General features: G+C 39.9%; 1 protein-coding gene across 24 annotated transcripts in view; it reads left to right on the top strand.

Moving 5' to 3' along the window:
• Positions 1–20,167, top strand: part of ADGRL2 (adhesion G protein-coupled receptor L2) — a 473,176-nt gene that overhangs the window by 261,717 nt on the left and 191,292 nt on the right. For 6 of the 24 annotated variants that reach the window (XM_074961446.1, XM_074961451.1, XM_074961447.1 and 3 more), the window contains exon 1: positions 18,115–18,976. The exons of 1 other annotated variant lie outside the window; for it this stretch is intronic. The gene's annotated coding sequence lies outside the window, so the exon portion shown is untranslated. Of the gene's footprint in view, positions 1–18,112; positions 18,977–20,167 lie in introns of those variants that run through there. 17 more of the 24 variants (XM_074961458.1, XM_074961457.1, XM_074961436.1 and 14 more) reach the window with 6 other exon arrangements.

The raw sequence follows: 20,167 nt of genomic DNA, 5'->3' as shown, positions 1-20,167 counted from the left end.
ATTATTCTCTTCTCATCCTATGTACGTGTGTGGTAAAAAGCAGATGTGTTTATTTAAGTTGTGGATGTTGCATGTTTATCATAGAAATATAATAGATAGATTAGAGTTTATGAGGAACATTTTTCATTCAGAAAATCTTGATAACATAACATAAATGATGCTAATGAGACTTGGGCAGTGTATATAATACCAAGACACAGAAGACAAGGATATTTTTCTTGTTAAATATACATTATTTGGTACTTTTTGAAAATGCAGAAATATATGGTATCTACTTCGTAACTCATCATGTGTTTAAACTGTTTTAGCTTTTTCCTCGGTAGCACTGAAAATTTGTAAGAATTAGTTTATAGTGGATAAGGTACTGAAGAAGCATTTGAGGGAAAGTTCATCTAAGTAGACAGCAACCACAAAAATAACATTCACGTATTAACAAAGGATCAAGGGCTCCATTCAGCCCCACCAGAAGCAGGTTCCATGGATTTCATTGGGTGTTGCATCCACTTATTGCAGGACTGAATTTGTTCCCATACGAAAAACAAACACTGAAATGGAAAATGGCTCACTGCACAGGACATTTGTTAGGGAAAGAAACAAAAAAGAACACAGAGAAACCATAGTTGTATTATCTCACTAGCCATAAAAGGCAGAGAAGATCACCTAAACTGAAATAATCCTACTACATCACAATTAGATTAGTGAAAAATGCTAGAAATATAAAAATAGGTAATATACTGTTAAGAATGATCAAATATAAAGTATGTGTCCTAATATAAATAAAATGTTTCTCACTACATACATAAGTAGTATAATAGATAGGCAAAATTAATAAAATCCCATAACAACAGCAGTGTGCTATAACTGCTCTCAGTAGATCTAAATTACATACTTTTGTGTGTGTGTGTGTGTGCCTTCCTTAGATCAGGTCCCTATTTTTGAGCAGGAAGAAAGCTGGGAGGGAACATATGCTTCTTTGTCAAGTGAACATGCCTCACGTACTACTGATGGTGGATAAAGACTGCTTATTTTACTGCCCATAAAAATGGGGTTAATTAACAAGGAAAGGTTGAACTTTAGGTATAGTCTGTATTTTCCCCCAAATAAATAATTAACTTTTTAAAGGGGGTGTAAAATACTTAAACTAGCTTGTAGTTGTGGGGCAAAGGGGATTTTTCAAATGCTATTTCCCAAGCTCTGATTAAATAAAATAACTTAATCTGAATCAAGAGTTGACTATGGCCAAGTAAGGATAGTTTTAGCTTTGTAAGGTACTTATTATATATCAGAAAAGTCAGTTTTATGTGTTAGAGCAAAATAATTTGCTTCAGCAGAGGTGAGGCAATTATGGAAGAAGTGATGTGAGCTTTTTAGTGCAGAGTAAAGCCAATTAAGATGAACTAATTGGACAAAGTCTTATTAGTGTGTCTTAGCCAATATCCATTCTGAGCAGATGTAGGACTCATTGACTTCAAGTTAATTTTTTTTAACTTAACAGCTGTATGACTGAGACCATGGGTAAAATCCTGGCCCCCTAAAGTCAAGGAGAGTTCACCCAAAATTATTTCACCCCATAGTTTTTCTAAGCAAGAGGGTACAGGGAGTGGAAAGAGGCTGCCCAGGAAGTAAGGAAGGAATGACTGGGATAAGGAGAGAGGTTAAGGAAAGAATATAGAGACGTTCCACCAAAATCAAGGTGAGGTGGGCTTGCACATCCAAGTACAGCATCTAAGCCTTATTAATTCTATACAAAGCGTAGGAATTTACTCTCATTTAAACATCTATCCTTTAGTCAATCCATTTTGAAAGATTGCCCTTCTCTAAAGAAAGCAGCAAAGTCCATTGCTCTTGTGCATAGTCAAATATAAATAATATTTCAAAAGCTAAATTGAAAACATTAGCAATAAAAATATGCAGTGTATATTTCTTTCCTAGGAGCCAAAATGGAAATTGAATTCAATTGAGCCCCACTTACTTGGAATGGAATTCAATTTTAAAAAAATCTCCCTGGATTCCATCCTGTGGAAAGCCCTCACAAATTCATTTTGGGGAGTTCTGATGTGGAGGCTGGCCATAGTTTTATTTTTATTTTTCTAATGGAATCCGGTTTCAGTGTTTAAGGTTATTCATAACTCACCTCTGCTGCACGGTTTTCACATATAAGCCGACTGAGGACAACTCGTTATTAAAGAAGTCGGCAGGTGTTCGTGCTCTGAAACATATTCAATAAAGAACTCAACAGGCTCACATAGGCTGCAAGCTCCAAAGAGAAATTAAATAATGAAGACAGCAGCTCTGCAACAGAGACCACTTCAGCATAAGTACAAGGACTTGTCAGATGATGGGAACTTCTGTTATATTTTTTAACTAGATTCCGCATAAGGGTGTTTGTTATTGATATGAAAATTGTAAATTAGAGATGGTCACAAATCCATACTTTGAGGAAGTCTGGATCTGGAGCCAACAGAGCACTGGAGAAACATCGAGACAAATTCTGGCCTGACTTGTATCTGTCCCATGCCACCTCATTTCTTCATTACTTACCAATGGGCTTGCATGTCTGGGCAGAGATTAATTCTATTATTATACTGAAGTTGGTTGAAGCATCTCATCCACACCAATTTCCATGTGCAATATCTTTGGAAAGTCCAGAGGAGAGAGAAGAAAAAAATGACCCTCTTCACTTCTTTAGCAAATATTTTTCTAATGCATGGAGATGCACCTTCTTTAGCTTTTTTCCAGACATGGTAAAAATTTAAAATACATGCTCACCCTGCCTTGGGACTTAAGTTTAGATTTTAATTAAATAATTCTAAATTGAATTTTTAAAAGATTAATGACCAAATGTAAGTACAGTCTTGCTCTTCCCAAAGATTCTGAGTTGCTGAACAATCATATTACAGAAAATGTCTTAAGAATGGCCCTTAATATGAGGAATCACAGAGTGTATTGGTTTTTCCTTTATTAAAAATGTTTCCTTGCAATCGTTATTTGAAGAAAATTGACAATTAATAAGAAACATCTAATACAGAGCTTCCTTTTTGGCAAAGGTAATTGTGGCCAGATCAAACTCCTAGTCAAGCCAATGGATAGGTACCGGTAACTTCTGTAGTGGTAGGACTGAGCCCATAAGACTTACTGGAAAATAAAGTGTTAAGTGCATCCATGGTCACATTTAATATTTTTTAAAAACCTGAACTTTCACAAAGTATCTTTCACAAGTTTTCACAGTGAAGTATAATAGTCTTTCAGTAACATGCTTTTATTTAAAAACTCTTACTAATGAAAAAAATGCTACAAAATCTTTGTGCCCACGACCTCTTCCTATCAATAGAATATATTCCTATAATATAAGCCCTAGGATTCTTGAGATGTCATAAGAATTTGGTTTAGCTTTTCTTTTAGGTGCCAGTTGCATTTTTTTAACGAATAAGAGAACTTCTGAAAATCTCCAAGACCATTTATAATTTCCACTCCACAGGCCTACAACTGCTCTACATCCGACTTTTTGAATTTTTATGTCTATTTATGCTTTTTACTTCTTCCTCTCCAAGTTAATCACATAGGCTCTGGTACATCAATTTCTAGCAGACCCAGTTACAGACTCTAGAAATCAATAAGTTAATATGTACTTTCAAAAAGGAACATTTACTCATTTTCTCAAAAAATACAGGAATTGGTTACAATCCAAAACACCTAAGATGTCCCCAGTCCTGCAAACATTGAGGCATGTTAATCTCCATTAACGGGCATAAAGTTACTCACATGTTTAATTGTTTTCAGAATTAGAGCTAAGGTCCAAACTTGGCAAAAATTTACACACGTTTAGCTTTACAAATGAGAGTAGTCTCATTCATTTTAATGGAACATGTTAATATGTTTAAAGATAAGCATGGGTGTTTACAAACTGGGGCCTAACCTTGTGTTAATTCAAATAAAAAAATAACATGAGTTAAAAAACAAAACAAAACAGGTTCCAAATTCCTGATGCCTTCTATTCTTAGCAACAATGTTTTCCAAATCCACAGTCGTTATTTCATTTAAGAGGAAAAGAAAAATTCTTTCATATTATTCACTCACTAGGCATAATTGAAATGTCATTCAAATAAGTTATTGACTTTACCAGTCTGCTACTGTCAGCCTGAGGTCCCTTATATGGGTAATTAATACTTCTTTAATAGAAACAGTTGTCTGAAAGTTCAGCTGCAGCCCCCAAAATAGTTGGAATGGGGCTAAATTGCTTTTAATCAATCATGAAGAATTTTTTCTACAATTGCTCTTTGGAGCCTCCGAATTGCTGTTCTTTCATATTCCCAAATGAAGGCACAAGCTGACTCTAACTTTCTTCTCTGAGAAGCTAAACATACAACTTCATTTACTGGGTCCAAAACCCAATCATGTTACTCTACATCAAATCCATTACCATTTGCAAAAATATAATGCAACAGGCCAAATTCCTCTCTGCCTGTGAAGCTAATGAACTCAACAGCATTGCACTGGTGTAACTGAGAACATAAATTGGTGCAAAACATACACTCAGTGTTATGCTTATGGCTCATGCCTGTACTCCTTATTCAGGTAAAACTCTTATTTTAAGTCAAGGAGTGAGTTAGGAGTGCAAAATCAAAGCCTCCATCTTTAGAATAGTCTTATGTCCAAGCAGAAATGACTATCTATTGGGTGCCTTGGAACGGAGGGTGAGCAAATAGATTATATGCAGTTTGAGACATTTCATCCACATAGAGTTCCATTTGTAATATTTTGACAGAGTACAAAGAGGTAAATATAATCCTAGTATATGCAGTATATTAAATGTATATTAAAATTATGATTCTACAGTTTTAATTATATTTAATTATTAGGGCTGTCAAGTGATTTAAAAAATTAATCACAATTAATTGCACTGTTAATAATAGAATAGTATTTATTTAAATATTGTTGGATGTTTTCTACATTTTCAAATATATTGATTTCAATTGCAACACAGAATACAAAGTGTACAGTGCTCACTTTATATTTATTTTTGATTACAAGTGTTTGAACTGAAAAAAGACAAAATAAATAATATTTTTCAATTCATCTAATACAAGTATTATATTACAATCTGTTTATCATGAAAGTTGAACTTACAAATATAGAATTATGGACAAAAATACTGCATTCAAAAATAAAAGAATGTAAAATTTTAGAGCTTGCAAGTCCTCTCAGTCCTACTTCTTGTTCAGCGAATCGCTCAGACAAACAAATTTGTTTACATTTGCCAGAGATAATGCTATCTGCTTCTTGTTTACAACATCACCTGAAAGTGAGAACAGGAGTTGTAGCCTGCGTCGCGAGATATTTAGTGCCAGATGAGCTAAAGATTGTCCCTTCATGCGTCAACCACCATTCCAGAGGACATGCGTTCATGCTGATGACAGGTTCTGCTCGAAAACCATCCAAAGCAGTGTGGACTGACACATATTCATTTTCATTATCTGAGTCAGATGTCACCAGCAGAAGGTTGATTTTCTTTTTTCGGGTTCTGTAGTTTCCGCATCAGAGTGGTGCTCTTTCAAGACTTCTGAAAGCATGTTCCACACCTTGTCCCTCTCAGATTTTGGAAAGCACTTCAGATTCTTAAATCTTGGGTCGAGTGCTGTAGCTATCTTTCGAAATCTCACATTGGTACCTTCTTTGCGTTTTGTCAAATCTGCAGTTAAAGTATTCTTAAAACAAACAACAACATGTGCTGGGTCATCATCCGAGACTGCTGTAACATGAAATATATGGCAGAATTCGGGTAAAACAGAGCAGGGGACGTACAATTCTCCCCCAAGGAGTTCAGTCACAAATTTAATTAATGCATTTTTTTTTTAACGAGCGTCATCAGCATGGAAGCATGTCCTCTGGAATGGTGGCCAAATCATGAAAGGACATATGACTGTTTAGTATATCTGGCATGTAAATACCTTGCAATGCTGGCTACAAAAGTGCCATGCGAATGACTGTTCTAACTTTCAGGTGACATTGTAAATAAGAAGAGGGCAGCATTATCTCCTGTAAATATAAACAAACTTGTTCGTCTGAGCGATTGGCTGAACAAGAAGTAGGACTGAGTGGACTTGTAGCCTCTGAAGTTTTACATTGTTTTGTTTTTGAGTGCAGTTATGTAACAAACAAAAAAATCCTGCATTTGTAAGTTGCACTTTCAGGACAAAAAGATTGCACTACAGTACTTGTACGAGGTGAATTGAAAAACATTATTTATTCTGTTTATCATTTTTACAGTGCAAATATTTGTAATCAAAACATACACTTTGATTTCAATTACAACACAGAATACAAGATATATATGAAAATGTAGAAAAACATCAAAAATATTTAATAAATTTCAATTGGTAGTCTCTTGTTTAACTGGTTTCAGAGTAGCAGCCTGTACATCCGATGAAGTGAGCTGTAGCTCACGAAAGCTTATGTTCAAATAAATTGGTTAGTCTCTAAGGTGCCACAAGTACTCCTTTTATTTCAGAGTAGTTAGTCTGTATTCGCAAAAAGAAAAGGAGTACTAGTGGCACCTTAGAGACTAACCAATTTATTTGAGCATAAGCTTTCGTGAGCTACAGCTCACTTCATCGGATGCATTCAGTGGAAAATACAGTGAGGAGATACATGATAACACCCATTGTTTCATGTTCTCTGTGTATATAAATCTCCCCACTGTGTTTTCCACTGAATGCATCCGATGAAGTGAGCTGTAGCTCACGAAAGCTTATGCTCAAATAAATTGGTTAGTCTCTAAGGTGCCACTAGTACTCCTTTTCTTCTTCTTTAAGTGCGATTAAAACTGTGATTAATCGCGATTACTTTTTTTAATCGCAATTAATTTTTTTGAATTAATCGCATGAGTTAACTGTGATTAATTGACAACCCTATTAATTATATATCATTAAAACTGGACAACTAAGAAAATTAAACATTTCATCAGAGGGTAAGCTGCATATAAATAAACTTAAAGTAACACGATTATAAACCCAGATATAATATTTAGCACTTATCTTTAATCCAGTTCTGCACTTCTTGCACAGCCATAGGCTCATAGACTTTAAGAGCAGAAGGAACCATCGTGATCATCTAGTCTAACGTCCTGCACATTGCAGGCCACAGGGCCTCACCCACTCCTGAAATAGACCCCTGACTGAATTACTGAAGTCCTCAAAGCATGGTTTAAAAACTTCAAGTTACAGAGACTTCACCATTTACACTAGTTTAAGGCTGCAAGTGAACCATACCCCATGCTGCAGAGGAAGGTGAAAACCCCCCAGGGTCTCTGCCAGTCTGACCCAGGGGAAAATTCCTTCCTGACCCCACATATGATATTATCAGTTAGACCCTAAGCATGTGGGTAAGACCCACCAGGCAGATACCGAGTAAAGAATTTTCTGTAGCAACTCAGAGCCCTCCCCATCTAGTGCCCCGTCTCCAGCCATGGGGAATTTTTACTACTGGCAGTTACAGATGGGCCACATGCCATTGTAGCCAGTCCCATCACACCATCCTCTCCATAAACTTATCAATCTTAGTCTTGACACTAGTTAGGTGTTTTACCCCCATTGCTCTCCTCCTATTGGTTTCCATGAGATCTCTGGGTATGCAAGGGATGTCAGATTGGACCCTAAGCAATAATCCTCACTGTCTTTGTGAGGCAGTTAAGTTTTATTATTATTATTCAGATTTTACAGATGTGAAAACTGAGGTTCAGAATTGTTAAATTACTTGCTTTAGGTCACAAAAGGAATCAGTGTCAGAATTAGAACACAGGACTGCCTGGTTCCCAGTCTTGCACTCAAACCTGACATCTCTATGGGCTTAAGCCAAAGCCCACTGAAGCCTATAGAAAAAACTTCCACTAACTTAAATGGGCTTTGGATCAGGCCCTAAACACTTACATACTCTCTAGTGATGCTTTCACATAACTGACATATTCCTGAAAAGTTCACTCTCATTTGGTCTTGGGACAAAATCTCTATATTCATAAATAGAAAAGGAGGACTTGTGGCACCTTAGAGACTAACCAATTTATTTGAGCTTGAGCTTTCGTGAGCTACAGCTCACTTCATCGGATGCATACTGTGGAAATTGCAGAAGACATTATATACACAGACACCATGAAACAATACCTCCTCCCACCCCACTCTCCTGCTGGTAATAGCTTATCTAAAGTGATCATCAAGTTGGGCCATTTCCAGCACAAATCCAGGTTTTCTCACCCTCCGCCCCCCCACATTGTGAAGACAGTGGTCACTTTTGATGGGCTATTACCAGCAAGAGAGTGAGTTTGTCTGTGGGGGGGCGGAGGGTGAGAAAACCTGGATTTGTGCTAGAAATGGCCCAACTTGATGATCACTTTAGATAAGCTATTACCAGCAGGAGAGTGGGGTGGGAGGAGGTATTGTTTCATGGTCTCTGTGTATATAATGTCTTCTGCAATTTCCACAGTATGCATCCGATGAAGTGAGCTGTAGCTCACGAAAGCTCATGCTCAAATAAATTGGTTAGTCTCTAAGGTGCCACAAGTACTCCTTTTCTTTTTGCGAATACAGACTAACACGGCTGTTACTCTGAAATATTCATAAATGTTTTACATATTTTATTTTCTATATTTAAGAGGGGAAATAAGCTTTACTCCACTTCATATTTATAACTAGTATTGCCAGGATCCACTGGCTAGCATACTATTGAAGCTAGTTTACTGCCAGGTTTCAGAGTAGCAGCTGTGTTAGTCTGTATTTGCAAAAAGAAAAGGAGTACTTGTGGCACCTTAGCGACTAACAAATTTATTTGAGCTCACTTCATCAGTACTCATTCTATTTGTCCTTTCTGCAATGAGACACGGCAAATCCCTATTTTCAGATCTAAATGACTATGAATTCACTGACTCTTTCTCCTGTAAAACTTTACATATTAATGTAGTTTAATAAGCTGAGAAATGCATTAGGTTTTTAAATAAATCTTTAAATAGGGTAGTTTTAAATCAGAAAGATGTTTTGGTCTTGGAAAATTATGAGAACTAGTATTTGTCTAACAAGACCTTAAGACCCTGGGAAGAATTTTAAGGATTTTTATGAAGCTCAGTATGCATTCTTCGGCTAGGTTTTCGCATAGTTTCAGTATGACTCCAGTGCAACTCAATCAGTTTATTTTATAATTAAAAACTAGGAAATAGTAACAAAAATACATAATATATAGCACTCGTGTTTATAATAGAAACATCCATAAAGGAAGAAACATGTTCTAACTCTTCTCATTACCCCAAAGGGAATTGCATCTTTAATCACACAAAGCACAACGGCTTTCTAATTTTGTTTAAAGTGTTTCAGTACTTACAAAAACCAGATCAGGTTATTGTAAATCTAGAGCAAATTAGAATCATTGGCCTCTGCTCAGCTGTATTCAAGGGTACTATGTAAATCATAAATTTAATGGCATACTAAGACACACATCTGTTTCTATTTTGTAGAAGTTAATAATCTAACTACAGAGTATTTAAACACTACTTTCATTAACTGGAAAATTGAGAAAAATAGGAACTGCTATAAGTCACAAGGTGTTGTTGCATTGAACCAAGAAAACTACATTGATAAACTGCAAGTCTGTATAGTAAATAGTTTTCAAAGATATTTGTGTCATTGTCTATTGCCTGACCTTGTGCTGCCTCTTTCTTTCTCCTAGAAAAATGTTGCTTAAACAAACAGAGCAGTACTGCTAACTAAAGTCTGCACCTGCACATGGTACATTTTAATCTATAATGTTAGTAACAAACGTCTTTCACAATAAGAGGTAGAAGATGCCTAAATTCCCCTGAAAACAAGATAGATAATGGTATAATGTGGTAAAAATACATGCATTTATTTTTACATAATTAATAATCTAATAATTCCAGCATCCTTAAATTAATATTCATTTCCCCCACTGCTTTGCAAAAAGATACTTTTTTGACCAGTGCTGATGAAAATTTTCTGTTGCAAAAAAGATTGATTGCTTATGTACATTTGTTTTTATACATTTTATTTTCTAGAATGTCTACCTCATCCCGGAAGTTTTCATATTATTGTCTTTATTGAACATAGTGGTGTAAACATACATACAATATCAGATGCACTCTACAGTTTGTGGCATCGTGCCAGTATAGGTCCTGATAGTGCACTGTGGCTCTGTGTGGGCAGAAGGGTCTCAGTTGGTGTGGAGCTCATTGCACAATTTGGGCCATAGTTTTTAACTATTGTTTATTAAAGTCTCATTTTTTTCAAATAAATATGTAAATGATTAGCCAAACAACTGATCAGATGTGTATATACTTATCCTTTCAAAAAAAATTTCAGTTGGGGTTGCAAGTGAGAGTAGAGTTTGGCCCCTAGCTTTGTGCAGTAATAAAAGACTTAGATGTCAAGGTTTACTGTGATAAGATAAAGCCATTATTAAGGTGACAGATTTTGAATGATTAATTCCATTGTGAACCCAGAACATAGTTGCAGTAAGTGGCAAAGTTCAAGCATGTAGAAGATTAAATTAAACACCCATTCATGAAAATTATAATGGCACAAATTATTTCATGATGGAAGAATTGCTCTCTAAAGAATCTATCAGAAAAGATCCAAGCCCTGGGAGGTCACAGATCTAGCTTCAATGCTTGCTCGTTTATGATAAAATTGTCTAAACTACTAAACACTTTCCATTAGGCTTGGGATGCAGGGACTTGAATGACATTCATATATATAACTGTATGAATATATATCTCATCTCTCTTTTCAGTGCTAGATTCTATGAACTTCTATTTAATACCTATATATACACATACAGTAATACAGTTTAGGGGGGAATTGATATATTCACCCTTTTGCCAGTACTGGCTCCCACTGGGGAAAGAGTGGATCGAATCCTTATGCCCAAGCATAGGGAACAGGGACAGAAAACTAGAACTAAAGATTCAAATGATGAGAGCAGTAAAACTTGGTGCTTGTGAACTTCAGTAAGACTCCATGAAAACCCCACAACTCCTGTGTAGTTATGCCTATGAAAAGCTTTCTAATACACAAAGTCCCCACATAGTTTTCAGTAGACCTCTTCAGCCAGGCAATAAAATTATGCTTAAGAGTGTTGTCTTACTGATATATTATAGCATAGTACTCTGATTCACTATGTGCAATTTAAAAAGGTCTATTTTGGTGCTGATTTCAACAGACAACAGCTAGCGCTTAGAATGGGATGGGGAGTAGCGTCTTAATTAATTATTTAATGTTTTTTAATATTTATAATTAGTAGTAGTACTAGGTAGTCAATCGATGTTCCTCCCAACAGTAGTGCTGTGTTAATATCACTCTTTCAACTGCAGTATTTTTAGAAAGGCATAACCATACCTTCAATCAGACGGGAGCAGTATTTGTCAAAAACATTGAGGTTTGTCAGAAGTAAATGCTCATTTGAAAAAAAAAAAAAGAGGTGGAGTATCATTGATCCCTATACTTTAGTGATATTAATACCCTTGTGCTGCAGGTATTTGTAATGTAAAACAAATCATTACTGAAACAGATGCCTTTACAAGCAGTTTTTTTGAAACAAAATGACTTTTCTTACAGCTGTTAGAATCACACCTGGTGGTTTGACAGAAGCATAATAAAATGTGAGCTGGAAGACCTAACTTCAGAAGGAAATCTGGGTTTTATGCCCAGTCCATGCAGGTTGAGATTGATTGCAAAGCAGTAGTGATGTGCACAGTTGGTGAGGAGGAGGGATTGACTTCACTGCTGTTTGCAGGCTTTCTGACCAGTGATCCACGATGCATCTCTGGTATCTGCTCCAGAGGGAACCAGTCACATAACTGTCAGTGCTACAATGGCAATAAGCGCCAAGAGGAAGAAATATATATATATAAGGAACTAGCTCATTGGCACAAAGCAGAATCAAAGCGGTCATAACGAGCCAACTGTAAATTTCTCTGGTGTGGGGGGATTCCTGGGGTGGCACAGGACCAACTCAGAGCAGGTCCAGGTGACAGAGTGGTTAAAACACTATCTATGCTTTGTCTAGACTTGAACTACCACTGGCTGGGAAGTCTAGGATAAATAAGGTCCTACAAGAATTGGAGAAAAAGAATCCTCTCAGGTTCAGCAGTGGTTCTGTCCTTTTCTTGTCATGTTCTTATACTGTGCCCATCACTGTCGTATCTGAGCCCAATGGTCACTCTGGTCCAGCTTCTTAAAGGTATTTAGGTATTGCTGCACTCAGTGTTGCAATACCTGTGTCTCATTTTCAAAAGAGATTTAGGCACTTACAAGCCAAAAATCCCTTTGACAGTTGACGCTTAGGACAAAAATCCCTAAATACCTTTACAAGTCTGGGCTCCTCTTGCTGCTACTACAACTACTACTGGGCTTTCGACGTAGCTGTGATGCCTGTACTCTGTTCCATGAGATGGGGAAAGGAGTAGGCTTCTTGATCCACATAGTCACAGCTCTACCAGTTTCCCCACTGCCCTGTCCATGCCTTGTTAATCTCCTCTTCGTGGGCTTCTATCCCTTGGGATGCTCTGTGCTGTGGAACCAGAGCTGTTCCACTGTTTGAGGGCTTTTCATTCCCACTGATGGTTGGTGATGGACAGAGGGAATGTTTGAATTATATGACAAGCAGCTCTACGGAGGAGAGGTGGGGAGAGAGAGAGAAAGAGAGAGTATGTGTGAGCAGTTGACCCATAGGGTATATCTACTACAGCTAGGAGCACACTTCTCAGCCCTGGTTGACAGACTCACGTCATTCTCCCTGTCTGTACCTGGCCCAGGCCGGGGAAGCTAATGATCCAAACAGCAGACCAAATTCGGTGATGAATCCTGGTCATGCCACCTGAGGCACGTTGCACACACGCTAAGAGGAAGTTGGATTCAAGCTAGCATGTTAAAAATAGCACTGTGGATGTTGTGGCTTGGGCTGCAGCTCAGGCCCTCAAGCCTAAGGGGTCAGCTGGTCTTATACTATTGCTCGTATTTCTAAGAGCATGGTTCTACAATAACATATACTTCCATCATTTGTATTCCCAAATTTACTGCTCAAGGAATGATGAAACAACTGTATTGTCTTCTCATAAGGAATAATCCTGTTCTTGCTGAACAAAGTTGCTTCTAATATTACTAAATTAAAAAAATAATTTCTGCCTAAGAAACAAGAAACAACAGCCTTGTTGAATACAATTATCTTCATTTTCATGAAGCTATTTAAATTAGAAACATGAGTTTCTACAGTTGGAAAAAAACATCCATGGTTAAAATGTTTGAAGCCCATCAATCTCCTTAACCACACAGCTAATGTGTTCCTTCTGTTTTCTTTGAATGAAATCACCATGAGTGGTTAGATGTTGATTTAACATAAAACAAATGGAAATGGGTGTTTCCTTAGTCATGTGTAGAATTTATTTTTAAAAACAATTAGCAAGTATTCTGAGTAAGTCAATGATTTTGTTATTTCTTAAATAATAATATAGATTGTGAGTCGTTAAAATTGATTAGTGTAGTAAAATGTATTCAAACTGCACTTTACTTGTTAGGAACAGCTGCAGAATTTTCTTATTTTATTGATGGATTCTGATTTTTTTCCAGTGACATTAAGAACAGTTATTTAGTTTAAAAGAACTGGCAATTGTCAAGATGTATTTCCAAAGTCTTAAGATAATATACATTTCCTATTGTGAACTAAACCTGCTCACTTTACAAAACTCTCCTAAGCTTTGCATGAATGAGACAAGCAGGATTTAGCCCTTTTTATCATTCAGTATTGTATTTGAAATGTTGAAGTCTGTGTGCCAAATTAAATATGTCTTAACACTATACAAGAGTTAATGTAAATTTTAGTCTGATTATTATACTGTGGATATACAGCCCCTTCCATTGGTCTTTGCTCATATTAGGACTAGTTATATGTTCATTGATGTGTTATTCACAGGAATGTGTGGATGGATGGGGGAAATCTCTTTTTACTAATATTTAAAATGTAATCATTTTTGTACATTCAAACAAAAGAAAAGTGGATGCAGAAAATCTCTGTAAATCTTCAGCCCTTCCTTTCATGAAGGAAAAAAAATATCTGGGACAATACTAAACTATGTATCAAGATATTTTAACATTTTAAATTCTTCTTTCATGAATACCCAGACACACACCACAATTTTATGGTAGAAAACTCTCCAGCAGTCAACATGGTTGCATGGTTGTATATGAAAGCACAGTTTGACCTGTTTTGTAGGATATGTTCAATCATCTTTTTGAAGTATACCCTCCCAAGAACACAGATGGCAGTGAAATCTATTCCAAGTGTTGTCATGCACCCTTTCATTAGAACACCCATATTCAGTAAGCCGTTTACAATTCCTTGAAAATCGTGTCAATAATCTATAACAGTTTGCCATTAGTCTTCAAGGGCCTGATCTGGAACATGAGTAAGTCCCACTGACTTGATAGGAGTTGTATGCATGGAGAACATGTAGGTTAAAAGATAATGTTAACAAAACCTAGCATAATAGAACTGTGTTAGTGAAAGTATTTGTGAAAATAATGTTGATGTAAACAATTTTGTCTGGATTTAAATATTCCATGCAGTGTTTGGAATCCAGATATTTTGCAGAATTGTGCATTATGATTATAAACAAAAGAGAAAATTACTAGTCCATATTTACTTTGTGGAGTTTAAGTGGATTGAAATGCAGAAAGTGAAATGGTGGAAACAAAATTATTTATTCATAACTGTTTCAGTTTTAATGATCTAAAATGTTGTTAGTAGGAAATTGATTTTTAGACATGATTTTTAACGACAGTTTTCCTTTCAGTTGTTTTTAAATCATTTCACTTATATATATAACAGTGTATTTCCATGTTGTATTCCATCTTCTTACTGAAAGGTTTGTTTACATAATTGAATCAACCATAATTTTAACTGTATTTTTGACACATTCCATAGCTAACAAAAAAAAAGTCATTTAAAGAAAAAGAACTAACGAAAACAGGGCTGGAAACATTATTTTAAGGACTGCAGGATCTGGCCCATACTCTTGGAAAAATCTTATTGAAATCTGTGAGAGTAAGAAGTGCAGAATTGAGTCCAAAATATGCTGTGTGGATATATTCTGAAGAAATTAATTTATATTAAAATGGGATACAAATTAAGTGCTGAATAATCATGTTTCACTTGCAAAGGCAATATACCTATCTATTATGCTTATCATTATAATGAAGACCCAATCAGAATTAAGAAACCTCAAGTGGAAGCTTGTGTTTTCAAAATAGATGCTGAATGTAAAGGTTTCTATCTGTAGTTTTACCTGTTGTTAAAATTTGTGGCAAAGGTACGTAACTCTTTATGTACGAAGAAATTTAACTCCCAAAGATTCCTAATGAAAGAAAAAAAGTTAGACCACAGTCCAGCAAAGGAATCCACATAGGTGAATCTCCATTGACTTCAGTGAATATCCGCAAAAGGCCAAGTTCTGCAGTCTTCCTCTGTCTTTACTCAGGCAAAACTTTCACTGAAGCCAGTCGACATTTTGCCTAAGAATGGACAGATTCCTCCCTCCCAAAAGAAAAACAAACATAAATCCTTGTATATGTTGTACTGTTTATAGCCCAACCCTGCTCCCACTCACTGATTGCAGTAAGAGCAGGAACAGGTCCTCTATTAATGGATCGCCCTCATATTTTTTTTTCAGCTGCAGCTGAACTTAGTTTAGAAAAACAGATTATCAGTAATAAATATACATGTAATATATAATGTGCATTTTTGTAGTTATGGCTTCCTTTATAAAGATGTCTCCACAGCAGGTACACCTTAACCTCTAAATAGAAACTAGTTTCAGATAAGTGCATTTTTAAATGATATATACCATTGTGTATGTTTTAATTCTATTAAACATATCTAAGAGCTTTGCTGGTTCCCTGAAATTATTTATAAGGGTTAATTTTTTCAGCAAGAAAGAAATGTTCTCCTATTATATGGGGAAAGAGTTAAACTGACTATACACAAAGGGCTGTAAAATGCTCACATTAACCTGAACAAAAAATAGTAGAAAAAACATGGACTGGAATCTGGCCTCTGCTTTTTAAGTTGAGGTGACCTTTTAAGCACATCATGCTCCTCTTAATTCATATTAAGAATTATTTTAAAAAATACTATTGCATTTTTATGTAGAGATATCAAAGACTGTTATCACAACAGAAGCTTATATAGTTGAATAAAAAGTAACATGCTAACAAGTTGATAAATAAAGTGTTTCTGAATATAAAGATAATGACCCAGATTTTCTCGTGTGATGTGGTTGCTTTGACCTGAACTGCCAGCATATTTTGGGCCTAAAGTCATCATGACTGGCCCTGGGAGGATCCCTAGAGCACTAAGGTAATCTTGAAGTAGTGTAGAGCCAAGAGATCTTTTACACCACTTTGTTGCAAGAAAAAAGGAGGCATGGCCACCAGTAAAAAGGAAAGTGATTGGGTCACACTTGTGCTAAGTATCAGAGGGGTAGCCCTGTTAGTCTGTATTCACTTGTGCTAAATTGATCCTTGGATGGATGTTTGTCCCCCTGTGGCCATTGCAGCCTGGTATTAAGTCAGAGCACTTCTTTAGCTGTTCCAAGACAGCACAAAAGTGAGCTTTAAGTTAAATTGCACAATGCTTTTGATTTGTGTTATCATATCTCAGGGTTTTTTCTGTTGTCCCCCCATTTCTTTATATAAACAAACACTTCCCAATGCCAAGTTGCTTTTTGCTGAACTGGGGCCTTCCAATATTTTAAATTTCCACATTTTGAACAATAGAACATTTTTTCAGTATTCTGCAACTTAAGAAAACACTTCAGCAGCTTTGAGAGGATATTATTGAAAGAAAGCAACGGGATTACTGGACGGTATTTGTACATATATGCACATGTTTGGTTCAACTTAATCCCTTTCTTGAAATTGTGTTGAAGTAGTATTTATCCTGGCCTGACATGCATTCTTTAATGTAGCTCCTTAGTTTGGATTGCTGTCTCTGATTGCTGGCATGGGTAATGAATAAGAGGCGTAAGGAAATGTGCTCACTGGACAAGAGAAAAGCAATTTCAATGCAAGGAAATGAAGGAAACAGACCTAGAAACTCCTTAATGCTTTTGGGAGCCTTAGACTCATTTTCCTTCCTTTGCTTATTTTTGCTCAGAGAAGGTACAGTGCTCCACAGACTCATAGTCTGGTGACTTATGGGTATGGACAGGAACGGTCACGGCCGTTTTTACTCAGGTAAAGTGTGCACGCTCAGGGTCTTGCACTTTTAACTTCTTGGTGCGAGAAGAACGTGCTGCGTGTCCCCTGAAGTCTCTCGCGTTCAAAGGGCAGCCCTTCCTCCCCCTCGGGTGCCCTCCTTGTCTTGCCACCGCGCTCGGCGTGCGCCAGAGCCGCTGCAGGCAGATCGCACACAAAGGAGGAAGGACTCGCGCTAAAGTTTCAGGGGCCTGACGCCGGCTGCTGCCCCTTTGCAAACGTGCCCTGGGAAACGTCCAGCCCTGCATGCTGAAGTCGAGGAGACAAGGAGCCGAGGGGACGCCTGCCCGTCCGCAGCGTCACGCTCGGCTCGAGAGAAGCCCCTGGGGAAGGGCGTCGGAGGAGAGGCCGAAGGGGAGCCGGGCTGACAGAACGAGCCAGCCAGGGACACCCAGCATCGTTCGCTTCCCTATCGGCGGCGCGGGCCCTTTGCAGCCTGCCCGGGACAAACCTTGCAGCAGCTCCACTGGCTGAGAGCGGCGAGCGCTGCTGCCAAAACGGCTCAAGCCAAGCGCCCCTTTTCTCCAGCCCCCCCTCCAAGCAGCAGCAGCCGCCAGCCGCTCAAATGGAGTGGAAAATGGCCAGTGGTGGCATATAGCGCCATAGATTATCTGCTTCACGTTTTGTATTTAGCTGCCTCTAATCTGCTTTCCTTTGCCTGAGCCCCCGGGTAGGGGGGCAGGCGGGAAGGAGCCTGTCCTCTGCGGCCGGTACTATACGCGCTAATGTTTATATGATTAGCTGAGCCCAGGGGTGGGGAGTCGAGAGAGGGGGGTGGAGATTGGAGGAGGAGGAGGCTGGAGGTGACTCCAGTTCAGAGCGGGTGGAGAGTCTGTGTCAGGATTTAGCAGTCCCCAGTCACACACACCGAGGTGCATGAGCGAAAAGGAGCTTGCACTACAATTCACTGGGATTGTGTGCGTGTGTTGCGTTACCACCACCCCCCCTTTGCTCTGTGTGTGTGTGTTTCTAGCTCCGCGCTTGGTTCCAGGGCTCCAGCCGTTCACGGGGCAGCGGCGGCGAGAGGCAGACGAGAAATACGAGGAGGGGCTGGAACTGTATCATGCCAGAGGCCAGAATGTCATCCAGGGAGATGTAAATTAGGTCGATGCGAACGACAGAGCCACGGAGAAGGGAGGGGGCTTTGCGCTGCAAAATTTGAGTTGGTCGCTCCGGCTGCTCCTGCCATCGCCTTTTATTCCCCTTCGTTGCGGAGAAAGGACTCCCAAGGCTGGTCCCCTACACTGGGCTTGGCACCGTGGTCCACCCCTTTGATTTATTGCTGTTATTTATTTATTTATTTGTGTTGGTCGGGGAGCCTGGCTATTTTTCGACCTTCCCTGCGGAGCGGGGTGTTGGAAACTGCCGGAAAATGTTGACTTAGCCCTTAGCAAAGCCTACCAAGACCGACCGGCCGGCCGCTTGGAGGAGGAGGAGGAGAAGCCGCCTTGCGTGTGTTGTCCCGGCTCAGCAGCGAGCTGCAGAGCCAGCTGCCTCCCTCTCTCTCTACCCAGCCCAGCTTTCTCCTGCCCGGTCCCCGTTGCGCCTGCTGTTGCTTGAACTAACTCCTCTGCCCCTGGCGTTCAGAGGGGGCTCAGCCGGCGCACTCCTCTGGGGCACCCGAGTTGAGCGAGAGAGACCCTGGCCCGGTTTCGGTTCCGCACAGCGAGGTAAGACGAGCTCAGGGCGACACTCGTGCTGCTGCTGTTCCCAGGACCGGCTTGCTACTTGCGTCGCTTCCCTCTTGAGCCGTTTGCCAAAAAAAAAAAAAAAAAAAAAAAAGGCTGGGGAGGGGGCTTGGCTTGTTTGCTGAACCCAAGGCGCCCCCCCTTCTCCCTTGGGGTATCCCCCGTTCCCAGTGAACCACAGCAAATCGGTGGTGGCGACAAGGGAGAGGAATAGGCCCCCCCACACCCCATGCAGCCTGTTTTTTTCACGCCATCACCATTTACTAATAGTCCGCGCCGGTTAAATCAAAGTGCTGGGGTGGGGGTGGAGGACAGCCCGGGCAAGCCGAGGGGGCAGCTGGTGCCAACGCGGGGAAGGAGGCTGGGCAGGGGAGGTAGGGCCGGCGGCAGGAGCATGGCTTGCTGCCTCTTGGCCAGGCAGAGCCCCGGGGGCTGGTTAATCCCCCCAGAGGGGCTTCCCAGGCAGCCCCAGAAAGGAGACGGTGACATGAAAATGGAGCCAGATGTGAACTAGGATGGCCGATCATGGCAACAATTAGAGGCAGGCTCCAGGGGCTGTGGGCCGGCTTCTTGCAGGGGGTGGGCGCCCTGGGGAACTGGGGCTGGCAGGGGGGGAGTGCGGAGGCGCCCCAGCGGCGTGGGGTCCCGGGGAGTGCGGATGGCTGGAGCGGCCACAACCTCTGGGCCCCTGGGGAGAGGGGAGCGGGGCTGTAGGCTCTTGGGCAGCCGGACTGGTGGAGCGGCACCTGAGGGCGGGCTGCGCTTTCCTGCCCAAAGGGGGCTCCGGGCCGCGGTGGGAGAGCAGGGCCGTGGGCAGACTGCGAGCTACCGGCCTCCTGCCCTCTGACTCTTATTGGCGAGGTGGGGCCGGTGCATCGGCCTGTCTGACTTGGTAGCCCGGGGTCCAAGCGGAGCCTTGGCACCGTGTGAAGGCACAGCCGGAGGAGGCTGCAGCTCCCCCTTGCAATGAAACAGGTCCCTCCAGGAGATCCTCGACCTTCTCCCACTGCCCTCAGCTTCCCCCCCACAAAAAGCTCTGGTCTCAGAGCTGGGGAAGGCTGGCTCCTGCTGGGCACCCCCGAAAAGGGACCAGGCTGAGCGGCTCTTCCAAAGGAGCCTGCGAGGTTCTAACTAACAGCAGGAGCCATATGGTTCCCGTTACCGGAGCAAGGC

Source organism: Natator depressus, chromosome 8 (genome assembly GCF_965152275.1).
Source record: "Natator depressus isolate rNatDep1 chromosome 8, rNatDep2.hap1, whole genome shotgun sequence".
NCBI classification, from domain to species: domain Eukaryota; kingdom Metazoa; phylum Chordata; order Testudines; family Cheloniidae; genus Natator; species Natator depressus.
Note: the sequence above shows the minus strand (reverse complement) of the source record. Positions and strands in the feature narration are given on the sequence as shown.